This window comes from Montipora foliosa, chromosome 14, assembly GCF_036669935.1.
Source record: "Montipora foliosa isolate CH-2021 chromosome 14, ASM3666993v2, whole genome shotgun sequence".
Classification (NCBI taxonomy): Eukaryota; Metazoa; Cnidaria; class Anthozoa; order Scleractinia; family Acroporidae; genus Montipora; species Montipora foliosa.
Genome location: NC_090882.1, coordinates 18,995,031 through 19,008,876, shown reverse-complemented (window position 1 = coordinate 19,008,876; position 13,846 = coordinate 18,995,031). Strand labels below are relative to the sequence as shown.

The window sequence follows — 13,846 nt, the reverse complement described above, 5'->3', positions numbered from 1 at the left end:
GTCACCAACTTTCAGAGAAAACTGCAGTGGAAAAATGCCTTACTTTTGATAAATCAGTCATAATTATGAGATGTAGCCTCATCTGCTCATATGGTTTGAGGATATAAGTGTTATGGTAACTAACACGATTAGCCAATAAAAAGTGAGCTTCCCCTTACTTGAAAGATACTTTTTCGTCTCAATTTAACATTTTATATTTTATCACTAACTATCTAGTAGGCTTAAATATTGAGTTTTAAATTATTGTCTTTCTAGGCCAAAAGAAGTCACCAGGAGGAACAAAGGGAAAAAAACATAGAATAGTCCATTGTGTAATATAGAAATTGTGTACCTTACATGTCCATATTTAATAGCAGTCGTCATACATCTGGAAAATTGATAACATGATAAAATTAATATATAATTAGGAACACTGATGAAGAGTAATCAATGTTTTGTAATGATTGATTGCACATAATAAAACATGATAAGACACATGGTTGCCAACTTCCTTGATTCCAGCCTGTTAAGTAATACATCACTGTAGAAGTGAAACCACTGTAACATTTGGCACAAATGTCCACTGTTTTACATTAAAAACTCTCCAATATGATTGCCTAAGAGAAGTGCAGTTTTTAGTAACAGTGTAGAAAGGTGTAAATAGGACAATCTCGTTGGCTGAGCGAAGTTGTTTGACATCTCTACAGCCAATCAGTACCAGGGCGGCGAACGTATTTTCAGCTCGCAGAGGGCAGTTTGTCATTTGGCCGTGCGTATTGATAATAATTCATTATTAAAAAAAGGTTAAAAAACCAAGCATTTTAATTGGTTAATAAAGAAACTCAGAAAGACAATCAATTGTGAGCCTTGGATGGCCGCAAAATTTGCATAATTATGAGTTACTTCGAAATTGTTTTTCGTGTATATGTATAGGCAATCGTTCTCTTGATCAAATATGGTAAGATGGGGTAACAGTGGAATAAAAATGTACATGTATATGGTGGACCTTAAAATCAATGTGACATACTGTAAAATATTATATTCCCCCCACCCCCCGAATTTGTTTTAAAGAAATTTCTTACAGTGCTACTATGGTCAAAAAAGTCACTTCCCTGTTTCCTTCAGATTTGCTGAGATTAAGATTGTCCTATCACTTTGAGACAAAACCAGAAACACTGATTACCTTTAAATAGTTGTTTCCTGGCTTTCATTTGGAGCTGTTGGTAAAAGTTCTGCACTGCACTTGGAAATACATGTCACCAACAGTCTGCCTTGTGCCAGTTGCTATTCTTTAAAAAAATTAAAGTGAAGATAGGGAAAATAAGTTCAACACTACGTTTCAATGTCTTGATGGGATAATTTCCAAGTGTCAGACAGAAAAGCAGTCTCTAATTTATATGAGTTAAGGGTGATAGGTTTAAATTATTAACATATGCAGTGTTGTACTAAGTGCAGAAGCATGTTAAGTACAACACTGCATATGTAAGAAACAATCGTAATGAACCTGCTTTTGCATTTCATGATTATTTTATAGGCACGAGTGCTGTTTTGAAAGTTCCATTGCACTCACCTATGGCTTACCCAAGTTCTCAAAATTGCACAAGCCATAGGCAGGTGACCATAATTCATGAAATGTAAAAGCATGCTCAGACGATAAATGCACTTGCGTGTGTTGCTTGTGCTATGCTTGCATCGCTTATGAAAACTAATCAGAAACATGATATTCTGTTAAGTAAAACTATAACAAGTTGAGCGGTCAAAAACTGCTATTGACGCCTGAGGTGAGACTTACCAAATTTTATTCTGTCTAAGGCGAAAGTATTTTACTCGTGAACTTGGTGTGTCCTAGGGCATTTGAGGTGTCAATGGGTTAACTTAAACATTCTGCCCCTACTTTGTTTATTGCAATAATTGGTTACTTTGGCCCTCCAAGGCTTCAGTTCAGCTTCAGGGGCAGTCATTGAAGTACACAGTGACACAGACAGTTTTTTAGGAATTTTCGTTGGACCCAATAATTATTATTCCATGAATGGATGAGGCTATAATCCTTAGACGAATGGCCATTCATTAGATGATTCAAACACTTTTGTTCTCATTGCACTTATCTGCTTGCTGCATAGTGATTTATCTGATAGATAACACTATCAACATTTTGAACAACCAAAACCTGGTAGATTTAATTATGAGCTGCACACTTGAATATACCACTGACTTTCTTAGAGGATCCACAATCCATATTTACGATATTGAAAGGGACTGCATAATGGCAAATTATATCTGGCAGACTGTCTTTATTTTCTTACATCTTACTGGGAGGGATGGACCCTACTCTGACTGCAGTGCTTGGGCTTTTCTCTCTGCAAGGAAATGATATGTCAAGTCAAAACGGAACACTTCAGCAGCCATTCCATGGGATTGGCCCATGTAAGACCATGCACAACCCAAATGTGATTGTCTGAAACACAAGGGAGTTGCTTATTATTATTACACTATTATCACATACATATATGTTATTCACCGGCCGGGAGGTCCGTATTGGGAAAAACTGTGCCCGAGGTCTTGAGTACGGCCCGAGGCGGCAGGCCGAGGGCCGTACTCGAGACACAGGGCACAGTTTTTCCCAATACGGACAGACTAAGGCCGGTGAATAACATTTTTATTTATTTGTAAGAGTAGGGTGTTGTAAATTATATTCTTAGAAGGTAGGAGAAACTATTAAGAAAAACTCTAAAAGTCATGTTTTAATTTTGCACATTGTTGGGTAATAAAATTCGCTTTCACTGGACGGTAATAGCTTTCGTCAGAATCCATTGTTTTTTTATGAGAAAGTTGAACAATAACACTGCTCTATTGCAAAAAACAATAATTAAGACAAATTGAAACTTCGCTCTTTCAGTTCGCAACTTCACTCTGCGCTTAGCGTAGTTGGTTACCATGACCGTGGTCAGTAGATAGGAAAATACTGCCCACTCCCGGAACCAATCAGATTACAGGATTCTCAGGATACCGCCCGCTCACGATCAAAGAAATAAATAAAGTGCATTAGTGAATGCTGATTGACTGAGAGGGAGGACATTTTTTTCTTAATCACCAGGGTACTTATGGTAATTAAGAGAGAATGAATACTTATCCTGATTGGTTAGTTGCTCAGGCAGAGCAAGCAAGGTTACACCACATATGAAATACACTTTAATAAAGTGCTATTTCTGTTGACAGCAATGATTCATTGAATTGAACTTTAACAAATGAAATGAAAGTGTGTTTGCTGTAATTTTAAGACTTAAGTGTTCATTGAACCAGTTGGTTAGCTAAGTTGATCATCATTTGTCATGGCATTGAACTGGCTCCCTCAATATGTTTGCCCTTCATGTGATAAACATGTAACTGCGAATGTGCCCTTGTTCAGTTAAGGATTAACTTCACTTGAATTTTCAAAGCTTTCCAAATTGCCCTTACAAGTTACAAATTTTGTGGCAACTTTGAAAATATGCGTTTATCTTTACCGGTAATTGCCGGCAGGTCTAATTCACAGGTCATTGTTTCACCAATACAGAAAGTATCCTAAACATTCTTAAAAGCTAACCTTACGCCTAAGGTTAGCTTTTATGAATGTTTAGGATACTTCCTGTATTGGTGAAACAATGACCTACAGATTAGACCCACCGGGTAATGGCCCTTGGCCCTATTTGATTACACAATTACTAACATTTAGAAGTTTTCGAATGATAATAACAACAACCACTTTATTTATACAGCCTGTTACAAATGTCCTACTAATATCATTTGGCAAACTGCAAATAAACTTAACCCTCTTATTCCCAAGAAATGATCATTCTCCTAACAAGTAACATAGATTTCTTTGTTGGGTAGTCAAGAGAATTTTGTGTTACGTAGCACACCTTTACATATCTGGTCTGACATAAAATGATAGCAAATTACCTATAGAACATTTTTAGGTATGATGTACTGGTATATTGGTGGGACATCATCATGCTAGTGGCCCATTTGTGAGTGCCAGTAAGGTCCCTCTAAATTCAGCATATTTTTACTACCTTTATTTTACAAAAGTTCAATGCAACATTACTCCTCTCAAATTAAGCCTAACCAATTCTAAATTGGTTCAAGGGTCACTGGTGTGCATACCTTTTACTTTAAAGTGTGACACGTCTCAACCGGGTTTCCATGGTAACCGTTGCTGTGGTAATATATAGTAAAGGCTTATTGAGTGAAATTTACGGTCAGAATCCTTCAAATTTGGACCAAACTAATCATTTCTTTATCAATCATCTCAAAGTTAATTAAAAAAAAAAAAGATTTGCAAACTTACTTCCTTTTTTCCTTCATATTTTGAAAGTGTGTTTTCTTAACACCTGACTGATAAAGGCTGTTTACTTTGAGTGCAAGTTTTGGATTTCAAGGTCCACCATTACTCATGTTCAAAACTGACCCACTGGACCTCAGAGGGTTGGATCCAAGGAAAAGTGATGTCAAAGGCTCGCTAGCTTAAAATTTCAGCATGTGAATGCAGCTTATTATATATGCAAAACTGGAGTTTAAAACTCCCATGCTGCATATTAATTCTGTGGTGTACACATGCATTACATTCTTCTCCTCGACCCAGCTCTCTCAAGGTCTTAAGTTCATAATCGCGGCCCAGTTAAAAAATAAACAGGTGTCTTTGAAATCAAGGCTTAAAACTTTGGTCACTTAGTGTTTATATAACATACCGGTAGTTGTGAAATCCAAAGAAAAATAAGAATTAATATTTTGGTCACAGGGGCACTTTAACAATTATTATAATTGGTGTTTACTGCAATGATAATGATTAAAATTGTTCAAAATCACACTATTGATATTATTGTTTCCTTTTTTCCCTTTTTTAAATTTTCGCTCGTGGTCACTTTTCACCATCCAGTATCTTGACACATCTGCGGCCCCTACTGGACTTATAGGGACGAACTGTCAGTGAAAAATGGCATCATTTACAAAAGCTCCCAAGTTATGGTACCTCACTCGATGCAAAAGGACATGCTTCGCAAGATCCACGCCAACCACTTTGGTGGGGAATCGAACATACGTATGGCACGTGAAGTCCTCTTTTGGTCCGGCATGCGAAAGTCCATCCAAGACATGTGTGATGCGTGTAGTAGTTGCGCCCAGTATGGTCATTCTGCACCAAAAGAACCAATGAAATCCTTACCAATACCAACAGGTCCCTGGCAGATAATCAGTCAAGATCTCTGTGAGCTGGAAAAGCAAAGATACCTAGTGACTGTTTGCCATTTCTCTGACTGGATCAGGTAGACAAGCTAGAAGATACCCTTTCCTCCACAGTCATTGACAAAACAAAAGCTCACTTCGCGAGATATGGTGTTCCGGCAATCTGCCACACCGATAACGGTCCACAGTTTATCAGTGAAGACCACAGGAAGTTCTCTGTCGAATACAGATTTAGGCATACCACATCATCCCCTTACCACCCTAAGGGTAACGGAAGAGCAGAGGCTGCCATCAAAGTTGCAGAATCCATGTTAAAAAAGGCTGATGACTTCCACAGCGCCATGCTGATATACAGAAACACACCACCTCAAGGTCACACCTACTCACCAGCCCAGCGCATGCTGCTACGACGCACCAGAACCACACTCCCCACCACCGATCAACTCTTGAAACCCACCATGCTAAACTTTGAACTCGTTGAGGCGGAGATCTCCAAGAAAAGACGCGATAGCAAGACCTACTACGACAAATCAGCTAGTGTCGAACAAAGACCACTTGTCACTGGTACCTACGCTTACGCCAAACCACCTCCGCACCAGCGTGGGAAACCATGGATCTATGGAGAAGTGCTCACCCATGAAAACCCTCGGTCTTACACAATCCGCACTGCTCAAGGCCGCACGATTCAAAGGAACAGAGTCCACCTGAAGCCTGCTGCCGCGCCCTCCTGCTACCATCCCCGAGCAGCAGTCGAAGCAAGCACACCTCATACATCCGCTTCCCAGAAACTATCACTTGAGCCTGCAGAGGAAACACAATCCTGTCCACGCCCTTCAGCTCACCCCCAGCCTACGCCTTTTGGGACACCCCTCCTTCAGACCCTAGTCAATTCACCAATCAAAGGCTCTGCACCAGTTGACCCCCAAGTCCCTGACGCACCCCCTCCGGAGACCCCACCACAGCCCCAGGAGCTGCCAGGATCACCAGTCAAGCAGACCCGGTCTGGACGGATAATTAAACCCCCCGAAAGACTGAAAGACTACGTCACAAACTAGACATCAGTTTTTTTTTATCTATCAGCCTTGACTAAGAGTCTATGAATATACAAACACTTAATATGTAGCTCTCTCATCACCCTATTATGGACAATTGAGTATAGGATACCCGCTGTATTGGTTCCAGGCTTCGGGTTTTGGGTTATAGTTTGTTTTGCCTCCTCGTCTCTTTTTTTTGTTATTTTGTAAAGGGGGGAGATGTTGGTCAGCGGCTACTCGCACGATCATACGTAGGGGAACGTCGATATAGAGCCGCCATATTGTATGTATTACTACGAATAAAGGAAGTTCTGTTGCTAATACCGGCTCCCAGACTATATGACACCATTCTGACCCTGGCTGTTTGAGGATTTATCTTCAGATGGCATTCTAGCCAAAGTTTTCTTAGCAACCGAATTTATGACATCCTGCAAAGATATGGAACTACACTAAACCAATTCTGACTTCAAGGGTCTGGTAATAATAATAATAATAATAATAATAATAAACATTTTTATATAGCGTACATATCGATAAATCCATGACGCTTCACAGGAAAACACTAAAAGGAATAATTAAATAAAGTAATCAGTAAAACTAGTAAAATTACTGCCCAATTTGAGTTCTTCAAAAAGGTAGTAAATGTCATATTATAATGCAAAAGCTTTCTTAAAAAGATGCGTCTTTAACTTCTTCTTAAAATTATTTATATCTTTTGAGTTTTTAATTTTGTAAGGCAGATCATTCCAAAGGCATGGAGCAGATGTCTTAAATGAACGCTGTCTGTAAGTCTTAAGATGGAAACGAGGCTGGTGTAGGAGCAGTTTGTTCTGCGAGCGTAAAGTAAGAGTCGGAACATACGGAGTTATTAGATCACAAAGATATGACGGTGCTTCACCACGTAAAACCTTAAAAGTCATCAAGAGGATCTTGAACTGAATTCTACATTGAACTGGTAACCAGTGAAGATTAACCAGCAAGGGTGTGACATGGTCATGCTTACGTGTACAAAAAACTAGACGAGCTGCAGAGTTTTGAATAAGTTGAAGTCGGTTGATGACATAATCAGGAGGACCAAATAATAAGGAGTTACAGTAATCAAGTCTTGAAATGACAAACACATGAAGGAGCAGGATAGTGGAGTCTTTGTCCAGGAATTGACGTATTTTAAGTATGGCTCGAAGATGGAAACAAGCAGCTTCTGAAAAGCAATTTCCTCTTGAAAGCTTTGCCGGATTCTGTGTTTCAACCTCTCTGACTTGCATTAATTGCATCCAAGATATTGTAAGATTGCCTGCTAAGAATCCAGGAGAGTTTTCATATCAAGGGCAACTCCTAATTCTAACCAAGGCTTGAAGTCCTGTCTTATTTTTTCCGAAAGCTTGGGCGTACACAACTTCCTCCCCGTCAACTGGAAAGTCAGAAAACATTAGATTAGATTTACTTACATACCGGTATTGAGATTGACAGTGTTTGTGATACTTGGCATCTGCAGCAATTAAATCAACCCCTAAACTGTAATTCACGCATGCTCTTATCACAGTTACTCCTTCGTCATGAAGCCTCCTCAATAGCCTTGCATGAATCAAATGTTGAAATGTTCATCAGCTTTGTTGTACCCTTTGACTTTTTCTGCTGGCAATGAAAATATACAAAGGGAGCAATCCTCTCCATTAACTTGGGATCTTGAACTTGGTCTGTGAATATGCCCTCCTTGACTTTCAGCAGAAGGTAATGGCTTCAAGTAATAAAGCTGAGATTTCTCTTGCTTACATAACTCTGAAAACAACACTACAGTGCCATGTCTGAGCAGACAACGTCCTGCAGTAATTTTCATCTTGCCTAACCTCTGCAGCTTCTTTGAATGATCTCAATCCAACTTCCATAGGACTTCTTAGTTTTTCATTGCTTTTTTCTTGACAAATGATACATTTTGTGAAGTCTGCACCTGATTTGGCCTTCTTTTTCGAAGGCAAAAGTCTCAAATTGCTTTCTTCCTCACTGCTTTCAATAAAACTACTACTAGCCATCATCAGTCATCTCAAGGGAAAGTAAAAAGGAATCATACAATATTTTCCTCTGTCAGTAAACCTGCTTTCCTGAAATTGGCAGTAACCAGCATGTGTATTTTAAAAAACACACTCAGTTTGTTGTTTGCTGCAAACACATTTGAATATGATGAAATGGTCCCGATTAGAAACCACAAATGACCAGCTCCCAACATCAGTGGCTTCATAGCTCAGTTGGTTAGAGCGTCGCACCAGAATCGCGAGGTCACGGGTTCAAACCCCGTTGAAGTCCTGAATTTTTCAGGCGTCTCTACGCAATTGCAAAAATTGCTCTCATAACTGCGAAGATCATAGCTTCACTTGATTTCACTCGACATTTGAATATCCTTGCTTTTCAAAATAAAAGGGAAGATTTGCTCTATAATTTGTGTATAACTTCAGATAAATTGTTCTAAACAACACAAAATTACTTATGAACAGTAACAGAACCTGTTTCAAAGTCAATAATTTGTGCATAACCATAAAGAGTGTTCTAAACAAAGCAGTACGTATTTACAAAATCAACACCTTTATACAAGGTCAGTCCTTCGCTAGCCGCACACTTGAATATCCGAAATTTCCAACATGAAATAGGAATTTTGCCGCATAATTTGTGTATCTCTACAGATAAAATGCTTTAAACAATGCAAAATTAGAGTGTAGAACCAAAATAAAGGTGACTGAACTACATAGCCTGCAAGTATCAATTGCAGAAATGGAGATAGCACACTCCCTTGGACTCTGGAAAATGTTCAAGTTAGCAATAATCCCTGTGATTATGCAAAGAAAAGTGAAAATGCAAGTGGTTTTTCTCAATTCATTCTGACACAATTTTCAACGCTTACTGAATCTGTTGCTAAGGAAATTTAACAAATAATTCCAATAAGCATGGAAAGATACCATGTTGAGAAGAATGACATTTAAATTAATTTTGCAAATTTTGTTTTTTTTTTATTAACTTGAGATGATTGATAAACAATTGATAAGTTTGGTCCAAATTTACAAGAATCTGACAGTAAATATCACTTAATTAGCCTTTATTATGTATTACCACAGCAATGGTTACCATGGAAACCCAGTTGGGATGTTTCACATTTTAAAGTAAAAGTAAAAGATTTTCACACCAGTAACACTTGAACCAATCTAGAATTGGCTAGGCTTAATTTGAGAGGAGTAAAGTTGCTTTAAAATTGGCAATAAAAGCAAGGTGACACACGCTAACACCAACCCGGTGTGGCCAACACATCACGCATGCGCACAACCATTTCACCCGGTCAATTAGCAGCCATGGACAGCTGTTTCGGCCTTTTGGGCCTCATCAGCATGGCGTAGCTAACATACCAGGCAGGTGTGTGAAGCTGCATGTGAAGCTGCCACATAAAGGGGTGCTAAAATAATGGTCATAAAAATATGCTTAATTTAGAGGGACATTAGCGGCACTCACAAATGGGCCCCTAGCACGATGATGTCCCACCAATCCATCACACCAAAAAATGGTCTATAGGCATTGTGCTATCATTTATTTTTATCATGTCAGATCAAATAATATGTAGAGGGTGTGCTACAGTTTTCATTTTTTTGGCCTCTTCTGGAAATCCCCTCAGTCTATTATATCAAGACCAATCAATACCTGTGTGACCGACATTTCATTGCAATTGTGAGAAGAATTTACAAGCTACTCACTCGGGTCAGTCAAGGGGTAAAGCAGATCAAATCAAATGTATGGGACAAGAAGAGAAAACATGAGTACTCTCACAGCAGAGTAGACATTATCAACAAACTTTGCCCACTTGGCCCACACATGGCATCCCCTGTAGGAAGTATCCAGGATCTCATTCGGCATGACTATTCTGGATCTGGAAGTGAGGCGTGGGGGTGAGGGGTAGGGGGTAAAGAGTACAATAGCTGAAACAATGCAAACCTTTACAAAAATTCTAAACCTTAGGCCTAAACACTTAATGCTCTAGATAATGTTTAGGCCTAAGGTTAGCATTTTTGTAAAGGTTTGGGTTGTTTCAGCTATTGTACCCTTTACCCCCTACCCCTACCCCTACCCCCACCCCCTACCCTCAACCAATATTCCCACCCCTTCCCCCATAAATGTATTACACTGCATTTGTAACCTGATATTCGCTATATCACCTCCCTGACGCAGTATCTTACTTACTCCACGAGATTACCACAGGATACCTTTGATTTTAAAATCAAAACATCCATATGATCATGAATTTAAAAAAGTGAGTCTTACCATAATTTATGATTAAAATTGTCCTAATTTCTGATCTGGGAAAGTTCCTGACAGCATATTCTTCAGTGCTGGTCCAACAACAGTCTTCCACTGTAAGTTTGGACAAACAGTCAGCTGCAAACCTTTATCATCTGAAATTGTAGAGGGACAACTTGAAGTTAATTAAAGTGCCTATCAACTCAGCATACATTTCCTCTTTATTAATATTCTCCAAAATCGTGCCAAATGCAATGTCTTGTTTTTAAAACCTTTTGATTGGAATATCACTTTTATACTGGCTTTGAAAGAAAATTGGTCATACTTTGATCCATAACCCAGCAATGAATGGGTTTGATACCAGGTTGATGTCACGAATTAGCTTGCATCACTGTTTTCAAAGAACTTTCTTCTCAATGCAAGGCAGTCTGTGACGTCAACCCAGAATCAAACCCATTCGGATCCCCTTCATTGCTGGGTTATTGATCAAAGTATGACCACTTTTCCCGTCTTTTGAGGCCAATTAATAAGTGAATTTCAATCAAAATGTTCTGAAAACAACAAGATGTATTTGGGACGATTTCAGAGAATAAATACAGTGGAAAAGTATCTTGAGGTCATAGGCACTTTAACTCTGTCAATCCCAAGAGTGACACTTTGATTTTACTCGTCAATGGGGAACCCCACAGGAGTGAAAGGGTCAACAACAGCTAGATTCACTCAAAAACTATGTCCCCATTAACCCTTTCACTCCCAAGAGTGACACTTTTAAATTTTACTGTCTAACGCCAGACGATTTTACTTGTCAATGGGGAACCCCACAGGAGTGAAAGGGTTAAGTCAGCAACTGAAGGTACTGTGAAGCAAGGCCTTCAATCGCTTTGAGAGTGAAGAGGATAACCTCTAAATGGACATGCAATATGACTAAAAGCTCAAACTACAATCATAGACAAAACCGTTGGGAAGGTTAGCACTTTTGACGTCCTCATTGCTTCTCTCCCCTCTCCCCTCATTCAATGTAACAGTTATGCAAAACTGAATGGTTTTAGTGGGAAATTGTTGAGTTACCTTTCAACATTGAATAGTGGGGAGGGGGGCTATATAAGAGAAGGTGAAACTATTTCATTTGCGCTTTAACAGTAGCAGGTTGAAATACAGCTCTGGTGCGCCAGTTCATTTACGTAACCTTCCCAACGACTTTTGTCTATGATTGACTGAAAATTCTGGGTGTGGTCTTCATTTGGAAATACGACTTTTTTCTTAGCATTTACAGTTCCTTTGAAAAACAAACACAATTAGTGCTTGCTTTAACATTTAAATGTTTTTTGCCATGTTATCATCAATTTTAGGCACTTATCTGGTTTAAAATAAGCAAATTTTAAACTTTCATACAAGTGTTAGGAAGTCTTGTTGCAAGTGTTTTAATGATATTACATTGTAGAGCAAATAACACGATAAAAATTCCTTCTTGAAAAACGAAAAGGGAAGGAGTCTAAAATTTGTTACTCAATTAAAGCCAAAAAGCTGATCTTGAAAAGTCAAACAAGTTCACAGAGTGAACACTTAGAATAGCGGATGTCTGTTGCACTTTGCCAGGTCGAGAGCAGCGCCTTTTAAAAATGTCCTGTTCATTTCAAACAGAGTCACATTAAATAGAGGCCCTGACAGGGTAAATTCCGACAAGCGACAATTGGCACAAAAAGTAGCAACAGCACATAAAATGAAATTCCAACAAAAGACATCCTTTCCCAGCAAAATTCTGACAGTGACGTCAAGGCCGAGAATGAGCATTACTATTTTCTTTGAAACTCTTTACACTCCAGTTTCAATATTTTATCTGCAGCTGTGCTTTAAAGGCATTATTTTAGGCTTCGAAAATAGAGTAATGCCAGTCCTCTCGCATCTCACACCATTTCTTGCAAAATCGATTGGAATAAATCAGTTTTTGGCATTCTTTGAATGTCTTCCACGAATAGGAAACATCAAACAACAAAAATGTATTTTTTATGGCACTCTTAGTAAACATGCATTTTCCCAACAGAATGGATTTTGGAGTAACATTATGAAGCGTCACTCAAGTCTGAAATCCAAATCACAATACGATGATTTTAACCAAATTTCAGTATTGTGAGATTTTATTTATGCATTGGAAAGCACATTATAAGAACATTTCCTGAATAAGAAATGGAAACCCCATATCAAATACTAAGAGAGTTATAAGCATTCAAAGCAGATTTCCTACTCTCATACAATCTGTTGAGAAGGTTAGCACTTTTGACATCTACATTGCTTCTTTCCCCTCCCCCCTCATTCAATGTTGTGCAAAACTGAATGGTTTCAGTGGGAAATTGTTGAGTTACCTTCCAACATTGAATAGGGGGAAAGGGGGCTATAGAAGAGAAGGTGAAACTATTTCTTTTGCACTTTAACAGTGCAGGTTGAAATACAGCTCTGGTGCGGTTCATTTACATAACCTTCCCAACTACTTTTGTCTATGATTGTAGTCAAGAGTGATGTGGCGTGACGCAGCTTCAGGGCTTCATGAACAGGACTGGCAGATGCCAAAATCCACATTGCCACCTGCTTAGTTGATAATCAGGTAAGCTTTGGTAGCCTCTCAAGTTGAGACACTTCTGAGAGGTCCCGTTAGGGGTAAATTCCTACAAATGACATGGCTCTCAAATGGTGACATGCGAGACATGAACTGGTAACAAGTAACAAACTACCTCAACAAATTATTAACCAAAGCGACATCACTATCAGATTAGACTGACAGCAAATTCTGGAACTTGGAATGTTCTAAACATTTTTGCGTAAATAATTACCTGAATTCAGGAATGGTCGTGGTCCACAGTTCAATAAATATCAGTGAAAGACAATGAAAAGACCATGAAAATACATCTCCTTGTGGCAATCTTGATTGCTGAAATTGATTTGATTTGATTGACATCAATTACCTAATTACCTTTTTTCCTTTGTGAACTTATCGGCCTTCCCCCAGTCACCACCCAAGAGTGCAATCCACCATTTAGTTAAAGTTATTCTAGACTTTTTTTTTTCTCACCCATCGTGTATGATCTTTACTTGAACTCAGTGTGCCGGCCAAGTCCAAAACAAATTTTTTTCACTAAAACTGCTCGTCTCACATCACTATTTACCATATTTACTGGATTTTGATTATTCCACCATTATGAAATTTTCTAGTAATTTGGGTTCTTCCTGAATTCATTGAGAATCATATTGATTGGCAAAAAGGGCAAAAAACTGATAGGTCCAAAGTGCTAATAGTCTAGTTTCGAATTGTGCGGAGACAAAAGAACAGAGTCGAGGTTCAGGGGAAT

The 13,846-nt window shown here is 38.7% G+C and overlaps 1 protein-coding gene, 1 long non-coding RNA gene and 1 other non-coding gene across 5 annotated transcripts in view; 2 read left to right on the top strand and 1 right to left on the bottom strand.

Annotated features, from left to right (window-relative positions):
* The window catches only part of LOC137985126 (centrosomal protein of 128 kDa-like), a 50,008-nt gene extending 49,534 nt beyond the window's left edge, over window positions 1-474 (top strand). For all 3 annotated transcript variants that reach the window (XM_068832621.1, XM_068832620.1, XM_068832622.1), the window contains one exon: window positions 256-474. The gene's annotated coding sequence lies outside the window, so the exon portion shown is untranslated. The remainder of the gene's footprint in view (window positions 1-255) is intronic.
* LOC137985130 (uncharacterized) overlaps window positions 1-10,665 on the bottom strand; it is an 11,153-nt gene extending 488 nt beyond the window's left edge. Inside the window, exons 1-4 of the long non-coding RNA XR_011119244.1 lie at window positions 10,530-10,665; window positions 2,283-2,336; window positions 1,163-1,268; window positions 332-367 (exon numbers count right to left, since the gene is read on the bottom strand). This is a non-coding gene — a long non-coding RNA (uncharacterized lncRNA). The remainder of the gene's footprint in view (window positions 1-331; window positions 368-1,162; window positions 1,269-2,282; window positions 2,337-10,529) is intronic.
* Window positions 8,462-8,534, top strand: Trnas-aga (transfer RNA serine (anticodon AGA)). Its single transcript has one exon. It is a non-coding gene; the product is annotated as a tRNA-Ser (tRNA).
* Window positions 10,666-13,846: the final 3,181 nt, after the last annotated feature.